Source organism: Pseudorca crassidens, chromosome 1, assembly GCF_039906515.1.
Source record: "Pseudorca crassidens isolate mPseCra1 chromosome 1, mPseCra1.hap1, whole genome shotgun sequence".
In the NCBI taxonomy this organism is placed as follows: Eukaryota; Metazoa; Chordata; class Mammalia; order Artiodactyla; family Delphinidae; genus Pseudorca; species Pseudorca crassidens.
Window position 1 is genome coordinate 56575438 of NC_090296.1, and position 13931 is coordinate 56589368.

A 13931-nucleotide genomic window follows, 5' to 3' on the forward strand; every position below is an offset into this window, starting at 1 on the left:
TTCATTAGCTACCTCATTTTTGTTAAGATCTCTCAAGAGATCGTATTTTTGGTTTGAATTTAGACTTCTTTGTTTTAATGAACAGAGTATTTGAAGAAAATTATATAAATGCATCTTTTGATGTGGGCTTCCTGATAAATTCCAGAAAAAATAGCCCTACCTATGATTATTCATATAAATGTGTGTGGATATGGCCCTACTTCTCTGCCTATTCTGGGTCTGGTGTTCAGTTACAGTCATGTAGCTCTATTGTAGATGATGTAAAGTGAAAAATATTTACAGGTAATACTATTGTTGTTTTTCAGGGACTTTTAAAATATGATATGGGGGCTTCCCTGGTGGCGCAGTGGTTGAGAGTCCGCCTGCTGATGCGGGGGACACGGGTTCGTGCCCCGGTCCGGGAAGATCCCACGCGCTGCGGAGCGGCTGGGCCCGTGAGCCATGGCCGCTGGGCCTGCGCATCCGGAGCCTGTGCTCCGCAACCGGAGAGGCCACAACAGTGAGAGGCCCACGTACCACAAAAAAAAAAAAAAAAAAAATGATATGGAACTATTTCACTACAATACTAAGTCAGGATACTGTTCATGCAAATGGTGTCTACTGGATTTATTTGCCACTTATTCATGACGACCTGAAAGAATTAATGTTTTCATAGTTAGTGAATCTCAACATGCACCTTCAATAATTTTTTGAAGGAGAATTGGAGCAAGTTTATAGAGTTCATGAAGTTGAAATTGATCAAATAGAATTCTATGCAAATTAAGAATAAAAAGTACGTCAAATTGTATGTAGAATATATAGAGATATAGAATAAGATATAGAACAATTACTTATGCCACTATTTTTCACAAGTTACTTAGGATAAGCGTATACAATTTTTAAAGCTAATCACATTTATATTTTAAACATAAATTGTTTATATCCTCCCCAATTTTTAACACCAAGTACTCATGTGTACAAACTACAGTCTTGTGATTAAATTATTTTACATTTTTGATGTCTGGATTCTTCACTTCATATTTCCAAGGTTCTTTCCTTTAAGTTTTGAACCATTAAGAAAATTGGAGCAATTCGTGAGTGACTCAGCCACTCTCCTCCCAACAAGGTGGCTCAGGTAAAATAATCATATACATCTGACCTTTAAAATGTAATACTCCAGTGATTGAAACAAGGCCAGTTCGATGCTTTACTGCACTGATGCATTTTCACATGTAATACTCAGGAGGTGACATTTATAAAACTGCTAGTGCACTCTGGAGACATCCTGATAGCTGAGGTGTTATATGAATCTATCTTTATCATGATAATGGATATGTAAGTGTGTTAGAGAATAACAGTGAGATCTTTTGAAAGAAAAGAGAAATTTTATCATTTAGTTAATTGGATAACTTAAGAATCAATATAATTCAATAAAGTTGTTATTGGCTGTTAAGAGACAAATTCATATTCATTTTACTCAGAGTAACAATTTAAGTAAATCAGTAAGGAAAATATCATATAAAAAATGTCAAAGAAAAGTGTAAAACACTTTTTAATAATCCACAACAGTTATTGCTTTTTTTCACTTTCCCTATATAATATCACTGATATAAAGTTTATTTGGCAATAATTTTCCTCATAGAAGGCAAATGGGAGATATTCCATGTGCAGCTAAAAAATAAAAACAAACAAAAAAACTTTACTGAAATGATTTTTGTGGGTTTTGTCAAGATGAATTATTTCTAATATGTTTCCATATTTTAGTAAATTCAAATGAGAAAATAAGTGAATATTGTTTAGAAATATAATGAATTTTTTTAGCCATCATATCCAACTTTAGAACATTTAAGTCATCAAATACATGTATTGTGCATAGGTTAACCATCCTGGTGAATTTCTTCAAGATTACAATCGAACAGAAATTAACTTTGGGATATGCAATTTTATATCTATATTTTAATGTGTTTTTTAAAAATTGTAATATCTATGTCCAATTATTTACATTATAAGCATCACTATATTTCTCATGTTTAAAATTTGATAGACTTATAATTGATAGAAATGGTATTTTCAGTTAGAAGATTCTTCCTGAATTCAACTAGATATTTATATAATATTTATATTCATAATTACATTTATTATTTTAATTTAAATATACTTTCAGAAAACATGCAAGATCACATTTCATTAACTTTAAAAATCAGTGACATTTACTTATAATGTCATAGAAAATATTTGTGAAAATTTTGGTTTCATTCACTCTTTGTACAGCAAATAGACCAATGATACATTTTTGAATAGACAACCACATAAACGCACTTACAGAAAAATATATTTTAAAATTAATTCAAATTGTATTGTACACCTAAAGGTAAAAGCTAAAACTATAAAAATATCTAGAAGAAAATATGGGAAAATCGTATGACATTAGTTTACTTAAAGCATAATTCATAAAATATAAAACATAAATTGGATTTTACTGAAATTAAAACTTTAAGAAAATCTCAATTCAAGCATGAACTGGGAGAAAATATTTGATCTATCTTATAAAGAACTTGTACACACAATATATAAAGAATACTCAAAACTCAATAATAAACAACTAACCTAATTTAAAAAATTGATCATATACTTTACTAGAGAAGAAATATATATGGCAAATAATCATATTAAAAGATGCTCAGCATCATTATTCATTAATGAAATGCAAATTGAAACACACTTATTAGAATGTCTTTACAAATATAAGCAATACTAAGTACTGGTAGAGGTTGGGAGGCAATTGGAACTCTCATATCATTGGGGGAATGCAAGTTTGTAGATCCCTTTAGTAACAGTTGGACATTTACTGATAATGTTAAAAATATAATCATCATATAACCTAGTAATCACACTTCAAGAAATTTGACCAAGTAATATGAAAACCTACATTGACACAAACCTGTACATGAATGTGTACAGAGGCTTTATTAATAATTACTAAAAACTGGAATCAACCGTATGTTCCTCAACTGTGAAATGAGTAAACAAACTATGATACATCCAAATCTCCACAATAGAATTCAAACTATTCTTCCACAATAAGGAATAGACTATGGCTACATGTGACAATATGGATGAATCTCCAATACATTTTGCAAAGTGAAAAAATCCAGACTCAAAAAATTACATATTGTATGATTTCATTTATATGACATTCTTTCCAAGGCAAACTTTAAGAATAGATAACAGATCAATTGTTGCCAGAGTCTGAAGTAAAGCCGAGGGGTTGACTACAAAAAGACATGAGAAATATTTTTAAATGATGTACTGCTCTCATCCTGAATTTAGTGGTAACTATAGGTCTGTATACATTTTAAAAATTCACAGAACTGAGCACTTAATAGTGTGAATTTTACTGTATATAAATTATGGCTTCAATTTTAAAATGAAAAAATCTATAGTCAGCACTTCACACAAAGCCTGGCATGTGGTAAGTGCTCAGTCAATATAACCTAATAATATAATTGTCATTGATTGCACAAAAATATAAAAATAAAGATGTAAAGATTAAAAAATAGAGAAAAATCATCACACAATTTCTATAAAAGTTACTTTGCTGTCCTACATTTTTTCTTAAAAACCTCCTTTGTGGACAAAATTTCTAAAATTGAAGGAGAGTATTTCTCTGATGTACATTTTAATAAAAAAATTCATACCTTGCCATTTGAATAAAACAACATCATACCTTGCCCCAGGCATATAAGCTGTCATAAGTATAAATTTATTTAAAATATATCAACATCGAATGTGAATGCTAGTGTTCAATAAATTGTACATATGGTTTTTTGGAGTTACATTTACTAGAGATGGGTTTCTTTGCCTCATAAATATTCTTGTAATATCATATCCATTGTTAAATAAAAATACTCCTAGAAGAATTAATTTGTGAATTAAATCTAAAAGTAATTGAATGTTCTTTAAAACATCTTCTTAAGTAATATTTAGAATCCTTTAGTCTTTAAATGAAAGCTGAAATAATTATTAATGTAGTAAGTTTTCTCAAAGTATGGCACAAAGGTTAAAAGTAATATTGACTGTTTTTACTCAAAGTTTCCAAATCTTTTAATAAAATGTAAGAAACCTCAAAACAAATGTTCAGTAGTAGTAAAAGTTACATAAATTTGCTATGAAGTAATTATAGTTTCTGAATGTGCAATCTATAGCAATAACAGAAAAAACTTTATTATAATGATAAACCTTAAGGTAAATTTTAAATGCATTTTGAATAGGAAGGTGCTTTAGTATTTTTATTAGTGTTATTATGGTATATCATTCTCTGCCCTTTTAACTCATCTAAGTCTTTAAAGTGAGTTTCTTATTTATGACATATAGTTGGGTCTTACTTTGTTTATTCATTTTGGCATCCGTTTTTCAGTTGGTGTCTTTAGAACATTCCTATTTGATACAGTGGATTAATGTCTATCATATTTGTGTCCGTTTTCTACTCATTGTATTTTTTGTTGTTTCTCCCTTCCCCTTTTTTTTGCCTTTTCTGGTTTTAACTGAGTATTTTATATGATTCCATTTATCTCCTCCCTTAGCATATATATCATTTATATCTCTTTTTAAAAAATGTTTAGTAGTTGTTCTAGGGTTCAAAATGTATATTTCAAAACAATCTAAGTTCACCTTTGAATAACACTATACTGCTACACATATCACTACTGTACTGCTATACATGTAGTGCATGTACCTTGTAATAGAGTATTCCCATTCTTCCCTCCTATCCTTTGTGGCATTGATTTATTCATTTCACTTATCCATAAGCCATAATCACCCAATACATGTATACTATTATTACTTTAACGAAGCGTTATCTTTTAGAACATTTAAAAATAAGAAAAAACTATTTTATTTTATCTTTACTTATTCCTTCTCTCGTGCTCTTGCTTTATTTAGATCCGGTGTCAGATCAATGGAATTTTCTTTCTCCCTGAAGAACTTCTTTTAAAATATCTTTCAAGGCAGGTCTGCAGGACAGGTCTGTTTTAATTCATATGAGGAAGTCTATTTCTCTTTTACTTCTGAAGGATAATTTCCTGGAGATAAAATTCTAGTTAGTTTTTTCCTTTTACTTTCAACACATTAAATATTTAACTCCCCTCTTGCTTGCATAGTTTGTGTAGGAATTCCACTATAATTCTCATCCTTGTTCCTCTCTAAGTAAGGTGTCACACATCCTCTCCTGGCTTCGTTTAAGATTATCTCTTTGTATTTGGTTTTCTGTATTTAAAAATAATATGCCAAGGTATGGATTTTTTTTTGCAGAGGAGGTATTTATCCTGTTTGATATTCCCTGATCTTCCTTGATGGGTGGTTTGTTGTCCGTTGTCAATTTTGGAAAGCTCTTGGCCAATATTTCTTTAAATATTTCTTCTGCTCCATTCTCTATACTTCTTATACTCCACTTATAGGTATGTTACATCTTTGGACATTGTTAAGCAATTCTTGGATGTTCTTTTTCCTTTTGTTGTTGTTTTTAAAATCATTCTTTTTTCTTCTCTTTGTATTTCAGTCTATAGAGTTTCTACTGATCTTTCTTATTCATCACTGATTCTTTTTGGCCATGCTGAGTCTACCAATGAATTCATTAAAGTCATTCTTCATTTCTATTACTGTTTATTTGATTTCTAGCATTGATTTTTTCAATTATTTCATAGTTTGAGTATTACCTTTTGATTCTTTCATAGCTTTTCATCTTTCTGTTTACACTACCTACCTGTTCATATATGTCTTCTCTTTGCATTAGATCCCTTACCATGTTAACCATCATTATTTTTAATTTCTTCTCTCACAATCCCAATATCTATTTGATATCTGAATATGGTTCTGACGCTTGTTTTATCTTTTCAGACTGTGCTTTTCCTTGACTTTTGGCATGTTTTTGAATTTTTTGTTGACAGTTGGATAAGGTTTATCAGGTAATAGAATGAAGTACATAAATCTTTAGTATGAACTTATGATAATTTGGCTAGTACTTGGGTTGTGTTATTTAATTGTTAATATGTCTAATGTTTATTTTATCTTTAGTTACAAGAAGCTTCAACTTATTTCTCTAGTGTGCTTTGGTTTTGTCTTCTTTTTTGGCTTTGGGGATTTCCTATATGCTGCTCTTGGAGAGAGTCTGTGTCTTGTAACTCTTTCATCTGTAATCCATTGTAATGAAACTGGAGGCCTATTGGAGTGGTGGTAAATTGTTAGTTAGTAGGAGCATTCTATAAACTTCAGATTTAGTATTCATCTTTTAATGGCCATGCATCGCAGGACTGTGGCTTTCACAAGTGCTTCTGTTCCTTATCCTCACACCCTACTCCTTTCTCTAACTGCAGAGTTCTCAATCTATTTATTCAAAGTCCTATCCCCTAATGAGAATTTTGTTGTTTTGTTTTTTCTCCTCCAAGAAGATGGGAGATGACGGAAGAAGGAGAAATCATCTTGCCCCAGTAGAATGTGCTTCCAGAATTGCAATCTGGTGAAGTTCTTTCCCTTGGAGTATAGGTCACTGTCATTGATAACGTGCTGCTCACCTTTCACAATGATTACATTTTCCTTTCCTCTTCCAGTGCCATGAAGGGATCTTTCTCAAATCCTCACTATGAGAATCTGGTGAAATTCTCAGAGAGAAAATTCACACAAGATAGGGCTCCCGCTAAAATAGCCTCGCCCCACTCCATCCCACAAGACTGAGGCCTCTTGGTGTTTCTCATTCTCACACTGACCTTCACTGAATAATTTCTGGTCCTCCAAAGTCAGCCTCTTGGTGGCACCAGATGAGTTCTAGTAGATATCATAAATATTTCTCCATGAAAATATTCATCATAGTAAAGACAAATTGGTTACTATCTCAAAGCAACTGGGAGACTTTAATAATACATCTGAGGTTATTTTTATCATCACCTGTCAACAACATAATCCTGGAAAACCTGTAAGGGTAGGACATTGCCAGGAAGCAAATCCTCAAGGGCTATTTGAGCAACCTGAAATGGCTTTTATCCAATTTCCCTTCATGATGGGATTTGAGTATGTTTTAGCTAGTTTATGTCTATTTTCAGAATAGATTGAAGAACTCTTTTGCTAAAAAGTCACTGCCCTAACAAGTCACTAAAATGCTGCTTGACTTTATGTTCCAACCTGGGGCATTCCAACATTTATATAATGTGTCCAATGTACATACTTTATGGAAACCATTATAAAAGAACTCTATAAGATGTTATCTCTTACTCAAAAACCACACTGTCCTTACCACTCACAATCTTCTTGAAAGGTTGAAAAGCTCAATGGCATCCTTAAATTAAAATTAGTAAAATTTTGAAAACCTTTAATTTCTTTGGCTAAAGGTACTCCAATTAGCCCTAATGGCCATATAGTCCTCTCATTCACAGACACATCAATTTACCCTCTATGAATTGGTAACTGAGGTGTCTATGCATTTAGAGATTTTTCTCTTTTATACTAGCCTATGATCTGCTACATGCAGTCAAGGCAAAATATTGCAAGGGACTTAAGTACTATACCCTATCCTATCACCATCAAGTTAAGATTGCCTTTCTTCTTCAGATCTTGAACAAGGAGCTCTCATGTATCGGAAAAGACATCAGAGAAAAAGCTGGTCTTGAACCTTGTTGAAATCAATTTTATCAGGTTCTATTAACAACAAATAAAAAATTTCAGGAAGTCAATGCTTAGGTTTACCTTTCGCAACTAAAGAAGCAATGTAGAATTGTACACAATTGGATAATACTCCAATAGGGGACCTCAAAGTGAAGATTCACAGATATCCTAAAGAAGCAACTCATTTTCCTAAGTACAAAGCTGACCCAAGACCTCCAGAACAAGCAGATGATGTCAGATAGTGGACTGCTTTCACTCAAGATGTCAAACCTAAGTCTGTTTCACACCTGAGTCCTGTTTTGTTTCTTACTTTCTCACTTATAAACATTCTTCTCATTTTCAATAGATTCCTCATTGTTGTTCACCTATAAGGCCCTTTTTCTACTTTCTTTCCTCTTTATTATACTTTTTAGATCAAAACATAGACATTTTAAATAATGTATAGCATGGAAAATATAAAATGGGATAAAAATGTACAGCACGGAAATTTTTAAAAAAATACACATTCTAAGACAATTCTTAGATTATCCCAAATGTAGTTACTGCTCTCAATTTTACCTACTATTGACTATACCATGTATCACCAGACCCTCATGATAAACATTTGTGGTCAATTCTGCTTTCATCAAGTGACACTTCAGGGAATTACAACTGGATAGTGTTTTTACTTGCAACTATATGAACAAGTGACCATAAACAAATGAACCTGTGACTTTGCTAGTGCCACTCCATCCCAGAAAGAAAAAAAAGCATTACAAATCTATTGATCACATGACAGGTAATTCTAAATTTGAATTCAACAATCTTCACAGGGCAATAGGCCAAGTACTTGCCACCTGAAAGAGACTAATAGAGATCCAAATATGTAACCTAGCTAATGTAAGGCTTTGATTCTGACTTCATGTTGTGGACAACTCCTTTGTTTCTCTGCATCTTTGAGTGCCCCTAGCAGGTACTACTTTATTTGTAGCCAGGGTTCCAGGTCTTGTTTGCCTCAGACAAGTAACTCATGAAATTTAGGAATAAAATTTAAAGATTTTTCTATACACAGAGACCCTAATTCTATAATAACCAAGTCTGGAAATTCTGACCCAGGCACAATATCCAAAAAAAGGCCACTCTTGATTATTCAAACATTTTACTCATACAAATTACTGATTCATTTTTTAATATGAAAAATCAGAGCAGTGTCCCCACTGGTGCTAATCTTACACATAGACAAAAGTGAAGGAAACTTATCAATAACTCTGATAGAAGTTATTAAAGATATTACTTCTGCCCTAGGTGGAATATAGGTCAGTCTGAACTCATTGGCATGACTAGTGAAATTGCTCTCAATTTCTTGTTGGTAAATTATAATGATGTCTGTGCCATTGCTAATACTTCTTGCTTTATTTGGATGAATGAAACAAGCAAAGTAGAATAGGCTATATATTATTGCCTTAAGGAAGAAGCTACTTGAATGTCTAAGTTTTCTCCTTGTGGTCTATGAGACTTGTTCTTTGGCCTGAGTTCAGAAGGTTGGGCTCCTGGTTCCAAGCATCTTAAATGAAGTATTAATTATTGTTACTTTGTATTCATTTTAGTAGTCATTATGCTGTTCCACTACATTATATCCCTGATCTTATATGCTTCTATGCAGCTGCTCTTTTGTCAGATGATTACCATGATAGTACAACAAAAATGCCAAGAATTGTTTTTCATACAGTTGCATAAGGACACAACTAAACAATCCTAAAGCAGTGAAGACCTGGATCTAGCCTTTACTCAGCTGGTCAACTTCTTGCAAGGCACAGAATGATCAGAATGAGGACTGAGAGACAATAGATATACAAACAATGGCCAGGCCATATATGACAATTAGAACTCTTACCTACAACCTCTGAAGGAACTAGCCCAGGAAGACAAACCACTGCTTGTGCAGACATTGACCCCGAATAGTCAAAGACATTTGGCTTCCTGGTTGTTTTCTCCTGCTTGCAACTAAGGACCAACCAGTGAAAGTCAGGTTAACACAAAAGATTATGGTTTGAGAAGTTTAGGGGAGAAGTGGACCATACTTAATACAAAATGATTTTGCAACAAGAGTGAAGGAGAAGCAACTCATTCCTAATACATAAGAATGAAAGTCCAAGTAGCAGGAAGTAGGTAACTTACAAGTAATGTATTTTATTAAATAAATCATTTATACATTGCTTCTTATTCATTTCAAATTGCCTTGGCGCTACTTGCTTGCAATAACAGCTGTGACTAAAGCTTCCTATACACATCTCAGCAATAATATTCTTTCCAGTCTAGGTATTTCATTTTGTTTTGCTTTTGCTTTTGGCATTTCTTTCCCGTTTAAGTAAATTCAACTTCTCAAGACACAAGTCATTCATCTTTAAGTGTTAGCCTCCACTTTTTCCTCAAGCTGAGCAAAAGGCAAAGTCTTGCATAGTATGGCTGCCTGCCCTATTCCACTCACCAGTAAAGAAGAGGTCAAGGGCTAGGAGGCAGCTTTTTTCATAAGGCTGCCCTTTCTGTATCATCCATATCCAGTAAAATGTAGCCGGGCAATTTTTGCTTACTGAATATGAGTGTATTTCAGGAAATATGCTGCCAAGTGGTTCTGAAAACCTAGAATTGTTGTCATAAAATATTATAAGCCCCAGTTATTACGAAATATGGAAGATCATATATCCATTACTATTTTGAAAGCTGTTAGTGCTGTGTTGGTGAGGTTGCCATACCCCACTGAGTGGGCATCAGGAGAATAAGGGGATGGGGGCACACTGGGTCAGTATCATGGCTTTGGTATTTGTCTTGGTTTCAGTAAGATTTCACTATGTAACTGTACAGTCTCAAGGTTACTCAAAGCTTGAATCTAAGAAGCTAAAATCTAGGACTGTCCTCTTTGAGTGAAGTACTAAGGGTGTTGGACTCTGGAGAGAAGTGTGAGATAATTGCTCAAGTCCATGTTTACTGGGCAATGCCATGGGTTTGGAAGGGCTATGGCTACCCAACTTGGCTGGTCTAGGTTGGGGCTGTGTCAGTGGGTGTTTGTGAGGTTGTAAAGGACAGGCTATGGAAGTACCCCCAGGGCCCAGAGAGCTGGGAGACAGCGGAGGGCTAGCCTAGAGCCTGCCCTGTATGTTGAGTGCAAGGAGGATTTGATGAGAGACGGGTTAGATGCTAAGATATTCTTGGACAACTCTGGCCCCCAGGGTAGCCAGAAGGTGGTTTTCCTGGTTTTAGGTGTGCTGGAAGGATTTTTAACAGCTCAGAGCAAAGTATGAGTGCTAAGATCAGAGGACCTGTGAGCTGTACCAAAGCTGATGGGACCTGACAGCTTCCTGAGACTGGCTTTGGCTAATAGTTATCTGACTCCAGTTCCTCAGCCCCTGTTCCAATGTGTCCATAAAGTAGAGGCAGTCTTATCCCCTTCACTGCTTTCAGCCGTAGAGCTTTCGGAGGGTGCTCTGGGTCCACTGAAGCTAAGGTGATGTGATCTGCAGATGGGAGAGGCAGGTGGAAAGCAGGGGATATATGCTTTCTTTAGAGTGCTACCCTAGAAGTCCATAAGCTTCATATTTAAGTTCTCCTTCTTAGCCAATTCTCCTTCCATCTCCACCAAACTGGCAGGCCACTTCTTCTGCAGGGTCCCTGAGTTAGTCATTTCCAGTGTGGGAAGAGTGATGGAATTTGTGTGGAAATGTACAAATGCTCCGATACATTACATTTTACCTTTATAGTGAAGAACCAGTTGTCATACTGAATGATTTGTTCAATCACCATAACCACGTGAATGGATGTGGCTACAGCCATTTCAGCAAGCACTCCTTCATTTTTGGCCCATAACAAGTTAGGCACAAATATGATTGCAGTGCATTTTGTTAATGCTGCTGGTATAAGCAAGCTCTGAAAGGAACTTAATTAAATACCTAAATTTAACGAAATTTTGTGGTGACAACTTTTGACCTGTTCTCCATAAATCTTGAAGTTTTTTTGTCTCAATCCTGCACACTTGCAACTTGTGTCCATTATTCACACAGATTAAAAGTCATCAAAATTTAAGGCAATTTCCATAATTAGGACTTTAAATCAACAGCCTACAGAATGGGGGTCTGAATAGAACTCATCTAGGTTAGAGGTAGAGCAGTCTAAAACAGCTCTGTTTCTTTAACTTGGAGGCCCCAATACCAATTTAAAAATGCCCTTCTCTATGTGGTTCTCTAGGAGAAGCAATGACAGGTCTCAACCAGAACCACCTCTATTCTTTCAAAGGAGTCCCCAAAGCTGGTTTTCCACACACCTACCTTGATTGGCTCACATTCCAGGGAGGGCCCTTCCTAAGACTGCTAAAGCTTTTTGATGGTAATCTGCTTGGGCTTCTAATAATGAAACAAAGAATTTGTTATACTGCCCTTCTTTAGCCATACAGTTGCTCATGTCTGCTGCAAATTGATCTTTGCAGTGTTCTACTTGATTTCCAGCTTCAACCATCTCTTAAGGTATCTATTTTTTATGGAAGCCCCTGAAAGTTGACTTCTGAAGTTTTGTGAGCTTAGTTCCGCCTAGCTCTAACCAAATCCCATTTTATTGAGCTATTTCCTCTGTTTCTCTATATTTAGGGATCTCCACTTCTGTTTATGTCATGCAGAAAGTCCACAATCTTTTCTTCAACAAAGAAAAGCACTCCATCATGCTGAGAGAGTTTAGAGCTAATCGATTCTCAGCATCCCCACATGTGTCCAGCATCTTCCCCAAGAGAAATTCTTCTAGCTGAGCTGATGCGTTTTGAATATTTTGAGTTTTGAAAGGGGTTTTCTGTATCTCCTGGCATTGGTGCCACACTGGCCCTGGAAGCACACCATCAGGCTCTTGTGGGGATGGTGGTACATTGACTGAACCATGTCCATGCACAGCTTGAATTGTAACAGATCTTCACAGAGGACTTCTGTTTTCTCAGCTCTAGCCACAGTTTGGTTGGCCAGCTGCTTCAAGAAGTTGAACTTCTTCACTGCTGCAGTGGTGGCCAGGCCTTAGGGACTTGGGCCTGAAAGGGCAGGGCAGCAGCATCAGTGGTTCTACAGGCTCACCTTTGGCCATGTCATGTGTCACTCTTGGTGACATAGCCCTACTTCCTTTTTTATGTTTCTGTTTCTGCTATCTTACCTCAGGTTGCTCTCTGATAGGATCTCCAGGTTGAATTTGGGTAAATCATCATGTCAGTTGCACAAAATTCGTGGAAGCCTGGTCCTTCTATCAGATGAAATGTGGAAGTGTGGAAACATATGGAATGTATATGATACTACTTTATTTTGAAATTGATTGCATAATGCAAATATAAACACTTAATATTCATACAGTTTGAATCTTTGTGGGAGAAATTCTTCTTTGCAGGATGTATTGTTCTTTCTTGTAAGAAATAATTATACTGCCACTTAATTGCCATTTCTGAAAAAAAATTAATTTTTACTTGGTTGTTGCTGAAGTGTGACCTTGAGAGTGACTTGTCTCTTTAACAAAGGAAATGGTGAAATATGTACTACCAAATACAATTTACTTTGTCTTCTTTTAAAGTTGCTTCTGAAAATATCCCATACATACTGTTTACGTAAGCATCAATATTAAAATGGAAGTTAAGGGAGTTTGTGTCTTCTATGCACTCTATCCAATATTGAAAACCAAACAGTTTTCAGTTAATACTGTCTCTTAATTGCTCTAATGTTGCCACCAATGTCAATACTTTATGCATAAAACAAAGAGAGCTTCTTAGTGTTAGTTTCAGTCCTTACATGATAAAGAGTTTGAATGGTCAGTATGCAGTGTAGTATTAATACACTTTAGACACACTGAATTTAGAAGGCAATGATATGGCTGCAAATTTGCAAGAAGATTCAGAGTTTGTTTATATTTTGCAAGTTCAGCATTGCTGAATAATCAGTGTTACTGGAAGATAGTTTATCAGTCAGAATCCTTCAAGAATGAGAAATGGACAGTTAAATTGGCAAAGTCTGCATACAAAAAGAGTAAATTATTAATCTACACACCAAAGAAGAAAGGCATCCTGAAAAATATTTTCTAAGTAGAATTTTTACTGGTTCTCTCACCAGTCATGCTATCAATTCACAGACTACATACTAATAACATAGATTTTTTTATTGAAAAAGAAGTCAATAGCTGCATTATTTGTCACTTCCTACCTATACATCTGACATAATTCCATAGAGTATTTTCTTTCAGTTAACTATTTTTCCTGAACAAATTTTGGCCTCAATTTTCCTACAGTCAAATCAGTTCAAAAGTTCAATGTC

At 34.8% G+C, this 13931-nt stretch overlaps 1 pseudogene; it reads right to left on the reverse strand.

Annotated features, from left to right (window-relative positions):
• Window positions 1-11182: 11182 nt before the first annotated feature.
• On the reverse strand, window positions 11183-12747 carry LOC137211724 (rho GTPase-activating protein 17 pseudogene; annotated as a pseudogene).
• Window positions 12748-13931: the final 1184 nt, after the last annotated feature.